The 14,828-nt window shown below is 36.2% G+C and overlaps 1 pseudogene; it reads left to right on the top strand.

Annotated features, from left to right (window-relative positions):
• Window positions 1–222: 222 nt before the first annotated feature.
• LOC132062643 (pectinesterase 2-like) lies at window positions 223–2,379 on the top strand (annotated as a pseudogene).
• The last annotated feature ends 12,449 nt before the right edge of the window (window positions 2,380–14,828 follow it).

Here is a 14,828-nt window from a genome sequence, read left to right on the forward strand (position 1 = left end):
GCTGAAGCTACGTGTTTTTTTTAAAATACAATATAGATGGAAAATCTTCTATATAAGGAAGATTAATCTTCGCCGGAAGAAAATATCTTTATTGTTTTATTTCTTAAAAGTATTGTGCCCCTTGTATCTCTACATACAGAGGCAGCATATGTAACTCAACTTCTCCCTCAAACAAAAGACATACTTACTAGAAACTCCTAAGTCCTCATAACATCTATATCAATGGCTCATTTTTTCCCACTTTTATTTGTGTGTTTTCTTTTCCCAGCCACCAATGGCTACTCTAACATAAAATCTTGGTGCGTCCAAACACCTTTCCCAAAACCTTGCGAGTACTTCTTGTCGCAAAATCCTAATTATACAACTCCTATCAACAAAAAATCCGATTTTCTGAAAGTGTCACTAGAATTGGCCCTAGACTGTGCGTTACATGCCCAAACGACCTTATATTCACTAGGTTCAAAATGCCGTAACGAGCGTGAAAAAGCCGCATGGGCCGATTGTATTGAACTCTATGCAAACACAATCCATAAAATCAAACAACAGTTGATCCAAAAGTTAAATGCACAGCTGCTGATGCTCAAACATGGCTAAGTACTGCCCTGATAAATCTTGAAACATGCAGAGCTGGTTTCGAAGAATTGGGAGTCTTGGATTATGTTATGCCATTGATGTCAAATAACGTGTCATCTTTAATTAGTAACACTTTATATTTGAACCAAGGTTATTATACTGAGCCAACTGCGACTCAAGTAGATGGATTTCCAACTTGGGTGTCTCCCGGTGATGGAAAACTCTTGCAATTGTCGTCCTCGACAGCTTCTCAGGCGAATATAGTGGTGGCTGAAGATGGTTCGGGGAATTTCAAGACCGTGAAAGAAGCTGTTGCTGCTGCTGCTGGCCAGAGGAAAGGAAGTGGGAGATTTGTGATATATGTGAAGGCAGGGGTTTATAGTGAAAATGTGGAGTTAGGATCAATGGTGAAGAATGTAATGATGGTTGGAGATGGAATCGGAAAGACAGTTATTACAGGAAACAAGAGTTTTGGAGGAGGATCCACCACCTTTAAATCCGCCACAGTTGGTAAGTATAAAACAAAACTGTTGAATATGATTTCTTTGTTTTCTCTCTATGGAACTCCATGGATAAACGTCCATCGTAGAGTAACATACGCAAATGATCATGTCGTAAATAACTTTAGTCAAAACTGAAAAAGGAAAGGAAAAAAAAATTGAGTTATGAGTACTTTAATTATTAGGTAATTGGCAGTATCAAAATCTACATATTCAAGTCACGGATAAGTTAATTACCTGTAAATTCTACTCATTACAAACCTGAGTAATTGGTAACTTAATTAGCTAAAATATTAATTAAGTATCGCTTATCAAATGTTAAATTATATTGAAAGTGTATTTTTTTTTTTTTTTAGTGTAAAAATCTTTATGTTATCCGTTTATGTAACTATAATTATGATGTAAAGTGCGATAACATAGGTAGTGTTCTTAATTTTTTTTTTCTCTACCCGTGAGTAGTATTTGACTATTTCTAACCAACGGATTGTTAAAGCCTCTCGACTCTCGTGGCTCTCAACCCCTCGATAGTGATTAATGTAACTTGTATAGCTAACTTCATGAACATGTCCAGCATATGCTAATACTATATGTTGTCTTCTTTTATTTCTCAATGTCAGTTGTTCTGGGTAAAGGATTTATTGCCCGAGGCATAACATTTAGGAATACTGCCGGGCCCGAAAACCACCAAGCAGTGGCCCTTCGATCTGGCTCTGATCAGTCAGTATTCTACCAATGTAGCTTCGAGGGGTACCAAGACACTCTCTACGTCCACTCCGAGAGACAATTTTACAAAGAATGCGATATCTATGGTACGGTCGACTTCATATGTGGGCATGCAACAGTCGTGTTACAGAATTGCAACATATTTGCTAGAGACCCTCCGAACAAGACCAACACTGTGACAGCACAAGACCAAATTAGCCCATACCTTAACAATGGAATTTCAATTCACAATTGTAGAATTACAGCAGCTTCTGATTTAAAAGCTTCAAAAAACTCTGTTAAGACATACCTAGGAAGGCCGTGGGGAAAATATTCGCGTACTGTTGTGATGAAAACCTTTTTAGATGATCTGATAGATCCAGCTGGTTGGATGCCATGGAATGGTACATTCGCACTGGACACGTTGTACTATGGAGAGTACTTGAACACTGGTCCGGGTTCATCGACTGCAAATCGGGTTAAATGGGACGGTTATCGGGTTATTACTAGTGCTGCCGAGGCATCTAAATTCACCCCTGCTAATTTCATTGCCGGAAATTCTTGGTTGCCAGCCACCAACGTGCCATTTACTCCTGGTCTTTGATTTGAATGGTTAGTAATATGAGCTTCTTGCTTTCTTTAATGTTTTGAAAGTTGCCGTCGAAGGATAAAATAGTTTTTTGCATTTACATATATTTAAGGTTTACTTAGGTCAGAAATGTACTTGTTGCGACTTGTAATTGTTATTTAACTAATTCATACGCTTGATCTTCTTTTTTTCCAGGGAATATCGAGATGAAACACGATCTAGATTTTATCCACTTGTAGAATCACTTCTTATATTAGCTGGGCCGCCATGAACAATCTGATAGTTTTTGTCTTTCTAGCAAACTCAACAATGTAATAGTATAACTTTGTTCCACAAATAAATGTAAATAGTATGAAGCATATTATGTTAATATTTAACTTGATGGTAGTCATGGTACTGCTTTCTTTTAAAACAGATAGGAAATTACTTTCTCGAAAGTCAGATCTCTTTTGTATAGTAATATTGTAGTAATATTATGAAAATGCACTAGCTCAGCACGATCACAGGCCATCTAGTTTATATAATAAAAGATAAGCGACTCCTTTTTTTTTTTTTCTTTTTTTTTCTTTTTTGGTGAATAGAGCGCAGAAAATTCTAAAAAAAATACAATAAGAAATATGGCTAGAAATTTTAGAGAAAAGATAATAGGTTTTCTGATCATTAAGGCATGCCACATCACCGGTTTGAGCTATCCATAATACTAATAAAAATAATACCTAAGTTATCTTCCCTTATGAGTTATGGGCCTTATGGCTGATATGGCAATTGGCAAACAACCGAGGAACTGTTAGATAAATAAAAATATTACATTCGTGCTGCTTGGTTTCTTCTTAGCTAGTAAATTTGCTCCTTCATTCTGGTCCCAAAAGAATCATTGGTTTTATATTCAGCAATATTGTAAAAATCATCCTTTTCTTTTTCACTTTTATTTTCTGGTTAGATCCTCTAGTTTTATTTGATGCGGGATACGTTTGTGCTGTTTGAAAGGACATGCAAATCCCAATTCACAAACCTTTTTTCCAGAAAAGCATGTATAGGAGTATGTTAAGTTTAGCCCTGCCTGTCAATTCTAATAAAAAGAAACACAAAGACGATATTGTATGATTGATTACACATAAAGTGATTCTTTTATGTTTTCATTCTCATACTCAGTTGTAATATTTTATTTTCAAAATGTTTTTTATCAACACAAAAGGTACACGCAAGTGAACTTAATTTTATCAAGATTAATAGTTGAATTAGTCGATTATTATAATTATCATCCTTGTCTTAGCTATTTTCCGGACAACATTGCATTCCATCAGTTAAAGGAAAAGAAATAACTACATATTCTTAGAATTGGCAGTTGTATGGAAAAAAGTTATTTCTCATAATTTTGCCATCAACATTGAAACTGTAAGTAAAATAACCTCTTGCCCCTCTCACTAGTATAAATTGAGATGTGAAGGGGTTGATAAGATGGTAAGTACCCTCCACTTCCAACCTGAAGGTTGTGAGTTCGAGTCACCAAGGAAACAAAAATGGGGGGAAAAGAAAAACTAGTATAAGTTGATTGTCTGCTAAGCGAAAGAAAAAAGTTAAAAAGAGATTAGCTTCTAAATTAATAAACATTTCTCCTTCATATCAATATATACTAGAAGAAATTGCACGACTAACCCTTCAAATGGGCTGGTCTTTATTTTTTGTCCTCCAAATGGGCTGGTTTTAAATTTTTGTCCTTTATGGGCATACGTTCTTAATTAAATCATGACGGACATAACTTATCAGATATTATGATGTAAAAATATAAACTTATGATTCGTGAAAAAATTATAAAATTATTTGTTATAAGGGGGAAAATTAAATACCAGCACAAAATTATAAGAACATAAGTGCCAATGACCCAATATACTACTATTCCTTGGAACAAAGCCCATGATGACGATTCCAGTGAGAAGGCCTGGTAGCCCAGTTTGAGCAATGAAAGTGTCGGCTTAAGGCCTGCCCATTCATTAACAGACCCAATATACCGACAGTACCAATTTCACAAGGATTTGGGTAATTTGCAGGAATGTCCTTATTTTGGGATGCTCTTTAATTTTTGTCCATTAAATTAGTGGTCCTTAATTTTTATCCTTTGTTAGAACCCCTTGATTTCGGGTTCGAACCACCGCTACCAAAAATTAAAAAAAAATCGCAAGGTAGAGTTTAGATTCGCAAGGCAGAGATTAGCATGCAAAACTCTGCTTGAGGCAGAATTTTGCTACCTTCAGGCAGAGTTTGAAAATTTACCTTAAGGTAGATCAGGCAGAGTTTGAGTCAAACTTTGCTTGATCAGGTACAGTTTTGAGGCAAACTCTACCTTAAGGTAAAGTTTTGCTTTCAGGCATGCCAAAACTCTGCCTTTGCCTTATACCTGAATGCAAAACTTTACCTTCAGGCATAGTTTAAACTCTGCCTACAGGGCAAAACTCTACATGTAGGTAGAGTTTTGCATTCAAAATTCTGCATGAGGTAGAGTTTTGCACCTTGCGAAATTCCTTCTTCTTTTTTTCTTTTTTTTATTTTATTTTATTTGAGCTGGAGTTCAAACCCAGAATCTTGGATATAAGGCAAAGTACAAAAATTAAAGACTACCACTTTGAGGGGAAAAATTAAAGACCAGTGCTTTTGAAGGGAAATCCGCACAAAAAATGATTTCACAAATCAATCTATTTACTGGGCTTTTCTGGTTTAGCTGATTGAGCTTTCAATAGTACTGTTAACGAATTTGGGATCCAGATCTGATTTGATAGCCAACCCTTGCAAAAATAATCTTCAATCTAAAAAAAAAATTAAATGGTGAAATTGAACTATTTTCTCGTCTAAATAAGCAAGGGGAAAAAACCTACATATATAAAATAGGACTCATATTTAACAAAGGTAGATTTCCGTTTACCAAATATAGTAGAAGTTTTTTTTTTTTTTTTTTCAAAACATATACGAATTCACACTTCAAATCACGCTCAAAGCTTAGAATTTTGCTCACAATTTCGTATATAAAAATTGTATATAATCAGTATGAAATATGTATGTAACTATATGAAATCTGTATAATATTCATGTTAGATTTCTAGAAAAAAAACACGCCTCGAATCTCGCTCAGAGCTTCGTGTCTTGTCACAATGTCATGTGTAAAATCTGTATGAAATATGTATATAACTGTATAAATTTTCTATAACTTTATGTTGGTTTCTAGAAAGTTAATAAAATTACAACAACATCGTATACAACTTTCATATAATATTCATACAAATTTAATACAACAATAGCAACATAAAAAATTAAAATAGATTTTCATACAACTCAGCACACAATTATAATACCACCTTAATTCAAATTTGATACAATTCGACTGTAACTTCAATCCTCAGTTAACTAAGACTAAATTCAGCTCAAAACTAGCTCAAATCTTACCCAAATAGCCCCAAATTTGAGTTTTCGAACTCCCCTTGATGTTCCAGTTCCTTTGACATATTATCCACTCGAAATGAAGTTCGTTTGCGGCAAACCGATATTTCAAACTTGAGCTTTGAGCTCCTTTAATGGTTGACATAAGAATTTTTTTTTTTCAACTTGGTTCTTCAATTTTCAAATTCTTGAAAAAAATTAAAATGAGAAGTTGAATCACATCGTGGGTGAAACCACCTCTCGTGGAAAATAATTTATTGATAAACTTTATGAATATCTAAATGCTCTCTACAATCTCCACAATATCCTTGTTATGAAAATAGCGAGTAGCACCCCTATTTATTATAGTATGAAACTTATTTTGACGATAAACTGGAAAATCTATTCATATATAAATTTGACTATAAATCCTAACTAGACATGAATTAAAATATTAAATCTTAACCAATTATGGTTTCTTACAACATTGAATTATTTTTTTTCAATATTCTCCCGCAATTCAAAGTTGTGCATCCAATATTTTGATTCACTTGTCACTGTCTTCCAATTTGTTGAAGCACTTTCTCTTCAATCTTCAATTGTTGAAGCACTTTCTCTCAAATATTCCAATTTGTTGATACACTTTCTCACAAACCTTCAATTGTTGGAGCACTTCTCTCCAACTCTCATTATTATTTTTTTATTTGTGTTGGAGCACTTCTCTCCAGCTTCCAATAGTTGGAGCACAGCTCTTCAACCTTCCATTAATTTTTTTCTTAGTTGTGTTGGAGCACTTCTCTCCAACTTCCAATAGTTGGAGCTCTTGTCACCAAAGAACATTTTTTTTTTTTTTTTAACGCACTTCTCTAACTTTTAGAGAAGATCATTCCTTCCTCTTGTGCTTAGTTGTTTGGACCTCCTGAAATCTGCAAGATTTTTCTCAATCATTCTAAGCATGATTATTCGGCATATATGAGTTATAGGCTCGCCGACAGCAGAAGCTATTTGATTATCTACCAGGATCGTAGTACCTCTGATACAAATATGAAGGAAAATATTTTATTCATAAACTCTATGAATATTTAAATGCTCTCTATAATCTCCACAGTATCTCCTTTTATGAAAATAGCCAGTACACCCCTATTTATAATAATATGAAACTTATTTGACTATAAATTAAAAAACCCATTCCTATATAAATTTATCTATAAATCTTAGCTAGATATGAATTTAAAAAAAAAAAAATCAATTTTGACTTCTTACAACTTTGAATTATGTTTTTCAACAATCTCCAACACTTTTAAATGCTACAACTTAGGCAATACATATAAAAGAAGACACAGATTTGGGAAATTTTCACCTCCTCTTTCTGAATCTGTACACTTGTATATATACATGTATCCTAGTATTAAATTTAAACAGAAAATAAATTGTTCCTATACACTTGTCTATCTATTATTTGTACACTTGGTTAACAAAAATAACAAACTTATATTCCTTCACATGACTAGCACGTGAAGGAAATTTCTAGCACAGTTTCATTTTGTTCGAAATGATTTTCAAACGAATCGGTTGAGATTGCATTGGATAATTTGTGATGCGTGGCGTGGTTCTTGTACGTGGCTTATGGACAAGTGCTCCATTATCTTAGATTCATTTCATGAGTTTAGATTCAGATTAACCCTTTCTTCTTCTTGTCATCGAACGGCTCCATCTTTTCTATCTTGATTTCTTTCTTCTTTGTCTCGATTTGCAGCAGCCAACGGTGTGTTCATCTAAGCAAGAAATGGTTGGATCTTCAATATCCCCCTCAAATTGGAGGGTAGGAAAACAACCCCCAATTTGTTCAACGAAAATCGATGGAAACCCCCGGTAAGGGTTTGGTGAACAAGTACGCAATTTGTTGCTTTGAAGGAACGAAAGATAAAGTGATGAGACCCGGATACAAAAGCTGGCACGTCGCACAAAGTGACAATCCAACTCCACGTACTTCGTTCTTTCGTGGAAGACGGGGTTTTCGCGATGTGGATGGCCGCACTGCCATGTCGGGTGCATAGTATCGCAAGACAGGGACCGAAAGATCTTCAAGAACCCTAACGAGCCGGAGTAATCTCTCGCCGTTACCCTTCGCATTGAACGATACTACTTTCACAGATGATAATGAGATCGATGGTTGTTTCTTGGATTTCCGGAAATAGGTGCTCCTCCCAAAGGTGATGAAGAAACCAACGATCGATCGACGAGTATCACCGCAAGATGCCCAATCGGCATCGCGAGAGGCAAGCAAATCAAAGATGAATCGAGAGGAAGAAGAATTCCTTGGTCCGGATCATTTCTAAGGTATTTCAAAACTCGAATAGCTAAAAAAGATGTGATTCCCGTGGTTGTTGCATGTATTGACTAAGAATTAGGACTCGCAAAACATAGATCGTGCCTAGTATGAGTTAAATAGTTGAGCTTTCCCACTAAGTGTCTATACAAGGTGGATTGGGCAATAAAGGACCATCGTGTGCATTGAGCTTGAGAGTAAGGATCAAGGGGAGAAGAAACCTTACTCGAGCAATCAAATTCCCGTAAAAGATCTAAGGTGAATTTCCTTTGGTTTATGATAAAACCACGTTTTTCCCGCAGATTTCCATGCCTAGAAAATAGTGAATATCACCCAAATGCTTGACTACGAATTCTGTGTGTAAAAATTCAGTGATATGTTGAATCTGATGAAGATCATTTCTTGTAATGAGGATGTCATCCACATAGACAGCTATGATGGAAATTAGAGAGCCATTCTGTTTGAAAAACAATGAGTAGTCATTGAGAGAACTAGTATACCCTTTGAAAGTTAAAGCACCGGCCAACTTAGCATACCATTGTCGGGATGCCCGTTCAATCCATACAATGATTTCCTTAATAAGGCGGAACCGCTTTAGAATCAGGACAATCCATACCTGCAGGAAACTTCATGTAGATTTCTTCCTGCAGGTCCCCATGCAGAAAAGCATTACTCACATCAAGTTGATGGACTTCCCATCCTTTCTTGATAGCAACAGTTAAAAGACATCTAATTGTGGTCATTTTGACCACCGAGTGAGAATGTCTGCGTGTAGTCCACTCCTCCCGTCAATATCCCCCCTTACCACCAATCTTGCCTTTAGTCTTTCTATCGTGCCATCCGATTTATGTTTGACTTTATAAACCCATTTGCAAGGTAGTGGTTTCTTGCTGGGGGTAATGGGACAACATCCTGGTATGATTGATCTCGAAGAGCATGCAATCTTTCCCCGCATAGCTTTTGTCCATCCCGGATGTTTAGAGGCTTGAGCAAAAGAGTTAGGTTCGATTATAGATGAGATTGAAAGAAAGACATGTTGGTTTTGCGAGGATAGAAGCAAAAAGAAAAGGTCAGAGAGGGTTAGGTGATGAACAAAACAAGCACTAGTAAGGTCGGCTAGAATGACATGATTGCATATATAATCATCCGGTATCCGTGCCTTCTAACACCGATGTACTGTTCCTGATGGAGTTGAGTACAGGTGGATCAGGTACAGGGATATCAGGAATAGAAAGTGGTGAAGGTGATATAGGTGAAAGGTTGGTTGTTGTATTGTCTATGGTAGGCATAGGTTGTGGAGGCCGTAGGAGAAGAAGATCCCCGCATGTGGATAGGTGAGGAATTGGTAGGTGTATCGTTGAGATGTGTAAAAATATTAGAAGGTGAATTAGGGACATGATGGATCGAGTCCGATGCAAAGATGTTGTGGTACGTAAAAAATGGTAGAAGGAGAGTTTATACTAGAGGCAAATGGAACCGTTGCTCAAAAAAAGCCGAACATCTCTCTGGAAATAAAAATTCTCTTTGTGCTCAAATCCATTAATTTATAACCTTTCTGTCCTTGAGGATAGCCTAAGAAAACACAAGCCATTGCCCTAGGCTCAAACTTTGTCCTGTGTTGTGCCAAGGTCAAGCATAGCACAAACACCCAAAACACCTCAAATTGTCATATTTTGGTTTGTTGCCAAAAAGAATCTCATAAGGAGTTTTTCCTTTTAGTACTCTGGAAGGAAACCTGTTAATGAGGTATGTTGCTGTCAAAATACATTCCCCCCAAAATGAATTAGGCAAGTGAGATTGAAACATCAGACCCCTGGCAATCTCTAGGAGATGTCTATGCTTTCTTTCCACTACACCATTCGTTGTGGTGTTCCTACACATGATGTTTGATGTATTATTCCTTGAGACTTTAGAAAAAGAGCCTCTTGTGTGCCTTTTCCCAATTCTAGAGCATTATCGGACCTCGATAACCTTCACTTTATTATTGAACCGCTCTCAATCATGATCAAAAATCCTTTAGAACGAAAAGCATTGGATTTAGAACTTAGCGTAAAAGTCCAGGTCCCTCTTCGAAATCATCCACTATGGTAAGAAAATACCTATATCCATTATAAGTGCAAGTTTTATATGGACCCCATTGTGTCAATATGAATTAGATCAAAATTCCTTTTGGATTGAATTTGACTTAGAGGAAAGGGCATGTACTGGTTTGCCTAGCTTTAGGACACGTATATCACAAACATGTTGAAGATTTGAAGGAAAATGAATGAAAGGAAACTTTTTCATTACTGAATAAGGAACATGTCCCAATCTTACATGCCATAGAGTTATACTAGGAATTACATTTTTTGAAACCGGAAAAGAAATCGTTTGTGACTCGTAAATGGAATTTCTTCCTTCTGACATGAAACTACATTTTCCTTGAAAGTGGTCTTAGACTTAGAACTAGGCTGCAACAAGTAGAGTCCTTCTCTTGCTTCACCAAAAGCTTGAGTGTTCCTCATTAAAGGGTCCTGTAATATGCATCCACTAAGAGTAAATAACACATCACACTTAAACTGATTGCATAACTTATGAACTGATATTAAGTTATATTTGAAATCCGAAACACGAAGGACATTTTTCGCAGTTATTTTAGGTAGAATAGAGACACTTCCCCGTACGAGTCACAATGATCCTGAAAGAATTAGGCAAGGTGATGCTGATAGGAACAGGAAGAGGAGACAAAGACATAAAAGATTTAGAATCAAAACACATGTGCTCTGATCCACCTGAATCAATGATCCAAAAAAGGTGTGTTAAAAATCGATAAACAAGTGCTTGAATATTTTAGAATTGTACCAAAGAATTGCTCCCGCATCGAAACCACCATTTGTACCGTTTGAACTTCCCGCTTGTCCCATCTTTACTTCCTTAATAACTTGTTGCACCAATTCGCATATTGATCCTTGCTCATGTATGAAACATGGTTGTGTTGATTGTCGATGGAGTATGGTTGTTCGATTGTCTTTACATGCTTCTACTCTTGTGTTGTTAGCAAACTCAAATTCTTCCTCAAAGAATCGCTCCATTTGCTTTCCTTGATAGGATTTGGTTTTTGTAAACTCAAAGTCTTCAGAAAACCATGAAGTTCGTAACAATCATCCTCTACATGACCTCGTTTTCCCACAATATGCAAACATTTGGGTTGTATTTTGCCTTTCTAGGCTTGTATTTTGAAAATCCTTTGCCGTTCCTCCTCGTGTGTTGTTTCCAAGTTTATGATGTGCTTGATTTGGTGTTTTAAAACCTGGTTTCCATTCCTCTGATAACCCCTGCCTTGTGAAGTTACCATAAAAGAGGCAGATTCAGTAGTATGATTAGAATTGGTATACATTTCTCTCTGATTTTCATCTTGCAAAAGTAAAGAGTATGCAAGATCCATGCAAAGGGTTCATCATAAGAATGTTTCCTCTTTCTTGTGTGTATATGTCATTTAATCCCATCAAAAATTGTATCAACCTCTCCGGTCCTCTAAGGATTTCATCAAAGTTGGACTTTCACACACACATGCACATGAGCAAGAAATAACAACATTCAAAGGCATCCAATTCATCCCATAGTCTTTTGAGCTTGGTAAAGTACCTAGCAATGTCACTATTTCCTTGAACCAGACTTGATAATTCCTTTTGTAAATGATATAGTTTAGCACCATTTGATTTGCCAAATCTCTGTTCTAAGCTGTCATAAAGTTCTTTTGCTGTTTTGTAGCTCATTACACTATCTGCAATCTCTTTTGATAGTGCATTTGAGATCCAACAAATGACCATATCATTCACACAGCTCCATTGTTCGTATTCTGTAGATTTCAGATCTGGAGCTTTACAAGCACCATTAATGAAACCAAGTTTCCTTTTGGCTGATAGTGCCAGTAAGAAGATCGATCTTCTCCAACCTGAGTATCCTCTACCATCAAACACATTGTCGACTAGAGCCATTCCAGAATCGAGTTATTAAGATGATATGGGTGTGGGTCATAGGTGATTGCCTTGTCCACATTGCTTGACTGTATTATTGGTGTTGTATCACCCATTTGGATTTACTGGGAGATTGAATAAGATGATTTTGATGAAGGTTTGGATCGAGCTTTTAGATCTGCTCTGATACCATAAAAGAAGACACAGATTTGGGAAATTTTCACCTCCTCTTTCTGAATCTGTACACTTGTATATATACATGTATCCTAGTATTAAATTTAAACAGAAAATAAATTGTTCCTATACACTTGTCTATCTATTATTTGTACACTTGGTTAACAAAAATAACAAACTTATATTCCTTCACATGACTAGCACGTGAAGGAAATTTCCTAACGCTTCATTTGTGTTCACCGATTTCAAACGAACGGTTGAGATTGCATTGGATAATTTGTGATCCGTGGTCGTGGTTCTTGTACGTGGCTTATGGACAAGTGCTCCATTATCTTAGATTCATTTCATGAGTTTAGATTCAGTTAACCCTTTCTTCTTCTTGTCCGAAGCAGCTCCATCTTTTCTATCTTGATTTCTTTCTTCTTTGTCTCGATTTGCAGCCATGGTGTGTTCATCTAAGCAAGAAATGGTTGGATCTTCAATAACATATGGGTGTCAGCAGTTATTTAAGATATCAAACACTTAATGAGCTAGCCAAAGGTTTTCCTCCTTTGGTATTTAAGACCTCAAACATTCTTGGAGGAATGACGTTGGTCATGTTGGCAAATCTCACAGGATCGTAGAAATCGTATGAAGGAAAGGTCGTTGGCGTTGAGGACGCATTGGTTGAAGAGAAAAGGAAGGTTGCGCATCAGGGCTTTTTTTTTTTCCGATCTGCTAAAAATTATAAAATCTTGCTGTGTTTGGTAAATAAAAAAATGCCTATATGTTTAGTGATATAGGATCTTATTTACATGAGGGATGATTTTCCCAATAAGAAGCAATTGGTGTTGGCTTAAGTGTGAGCTAAGGTCTATGGGGCACTCAATCATATGGACTTAGTACACCTTTGGATCGGATTCACAATAGAAGTGGATTAGATCACAACTGAATTTTCTAGGATTAGTTACATGGTGTAGATAACATTTAAGAGGTATTTACCTACAGTAATTATAATTTAAATTAATTACCTACTGTACGTATACTATGTATTTAATTACCAACCGTAGTCATGCTATGTATTTCTGAGAATCTCAGGTTCAGGCTTTGGGACGAATAACAATACCTTTGACAACTAAACCTTGTTTCCAGTTCAATCTCTCTGTTCATATAGAAAAATCTCAATATCATTTCTCTTCTCCTCCCTCTTTTTCTTCCTCTTAAATTCACTGCTCGCGAACAACTCTCCTATTGGCACTTATTTTGACGGAACCGCAGCGTTAGTAATGACGTTAGATTCAAGGTGGTAGGTTGGCTGAGTATCGGCGGCGATGACAGAGTCGTCATCTCTGGTCGGAATCCATGGCCAACCGACCGAATTTTGTCAAATCTGAGTGTATTTTTCAGATTTGGGTGTATATTATTTCTGGTCAGATTTGAGTGTTTTCTTCATTTATTAGTGTAAATACATTGTATATTTTTGTCTTTTTGTATGAATTTTTGTATTTCAAAGGAGATTTTTTTTGTATTTTCGCTTGTATTTTTTGAATTGTTTTGTTTGACTACAACCGAATTGAATACAATGAATTAGATATAATGTAGAAGTAACTATGAATGAATACAGTGAATTGAATACATCCGAATATTTCTGTTTTTTTTTTTAATTTTTTGTTGTTTGAATATAGTCGAATTGAATACAGTGTTGTTTACCCTTAAAATGGAAAACAATTAAATTTGTACGCGGTGCTAAGAATATGTGGTTTGATTTAACACAACATTAGATTATGTGACAAACGATGAAATAAAATGAAATATAACAGATCTGACCACGATGAGTATCGATCGGCCTCGGGTACGAAGAACCGAGATCAACCCATTGTGGCCGGATAATGAACAGTGAACAATGGTGAAGAACTTAGAAAGATGAATAAACATTGATAATTATAGCCTCCTCAGTACATGGGTGTGCGTGTGAGAAAAACTGGCCAAAATAAATGGGAGCCTCCTCTTTGTATAGTAGAGGAGTCCTAACCCTAGTACAAATCTAAATAAGGCACAAAATCCCTCAATAACTGATGGCAAGATCGGTGCCGAAATATCCGACTGCAGGTGGCGGAGATTTCGGTCTCCCCCTTATGGTGATTAACTGTCTTCTTATCGTGTCCCGACATCTCGTTCCAATCCGAGCTCAAGAACCTGAGACCCGGTGTGATAGTTCTGACTCCAACCGAACCTAGCTTCTATGTCGGTAAACCGAGGATATCCATGCCCTCGGTTTTATCCGTATACAAAGGTAAAAGTAGTTATGAATGAATACAACTAAATTGAATACATTTGAATGGAATACACCCTATGTCAAGGAACTATTAGCTACGAGCCATAATTGGCTAGACAATAACTATGACTTGTTAGAACCGTCCAAACTATAATTGTTTCCGTAACTTACTTAATTTTCTAACACTAAACAAAACGCAGCATTAACACGGGGGAAGAAGAGTTAAGACGGAGTTAACATGTTATTTATGTATAATAACTCTTTTAAAAGGACAAACAATATAAAATTTTCAAAATTGTAGTCAACAATTACTTCTCAGATTGGACATCAGTAGCATTGCCAA

This window comes from Lycium ferocissimum, chromosome 7, assembly GCF_029784015.1.
Source record: "Lycium ferocissimum isolate CSIRO_LF1 chromosome 7, AGI_CSIRO_Lferr_CH_V1, whole genome shotgun sequence".
In the NCBI taxonomy this organism is placed as follows: Eukaryota; Viridiplantae; Streptophyta; class Magnoliopsida; order Solanales; family Solanaceae; genus Lycium; species Lycium ferocissimum.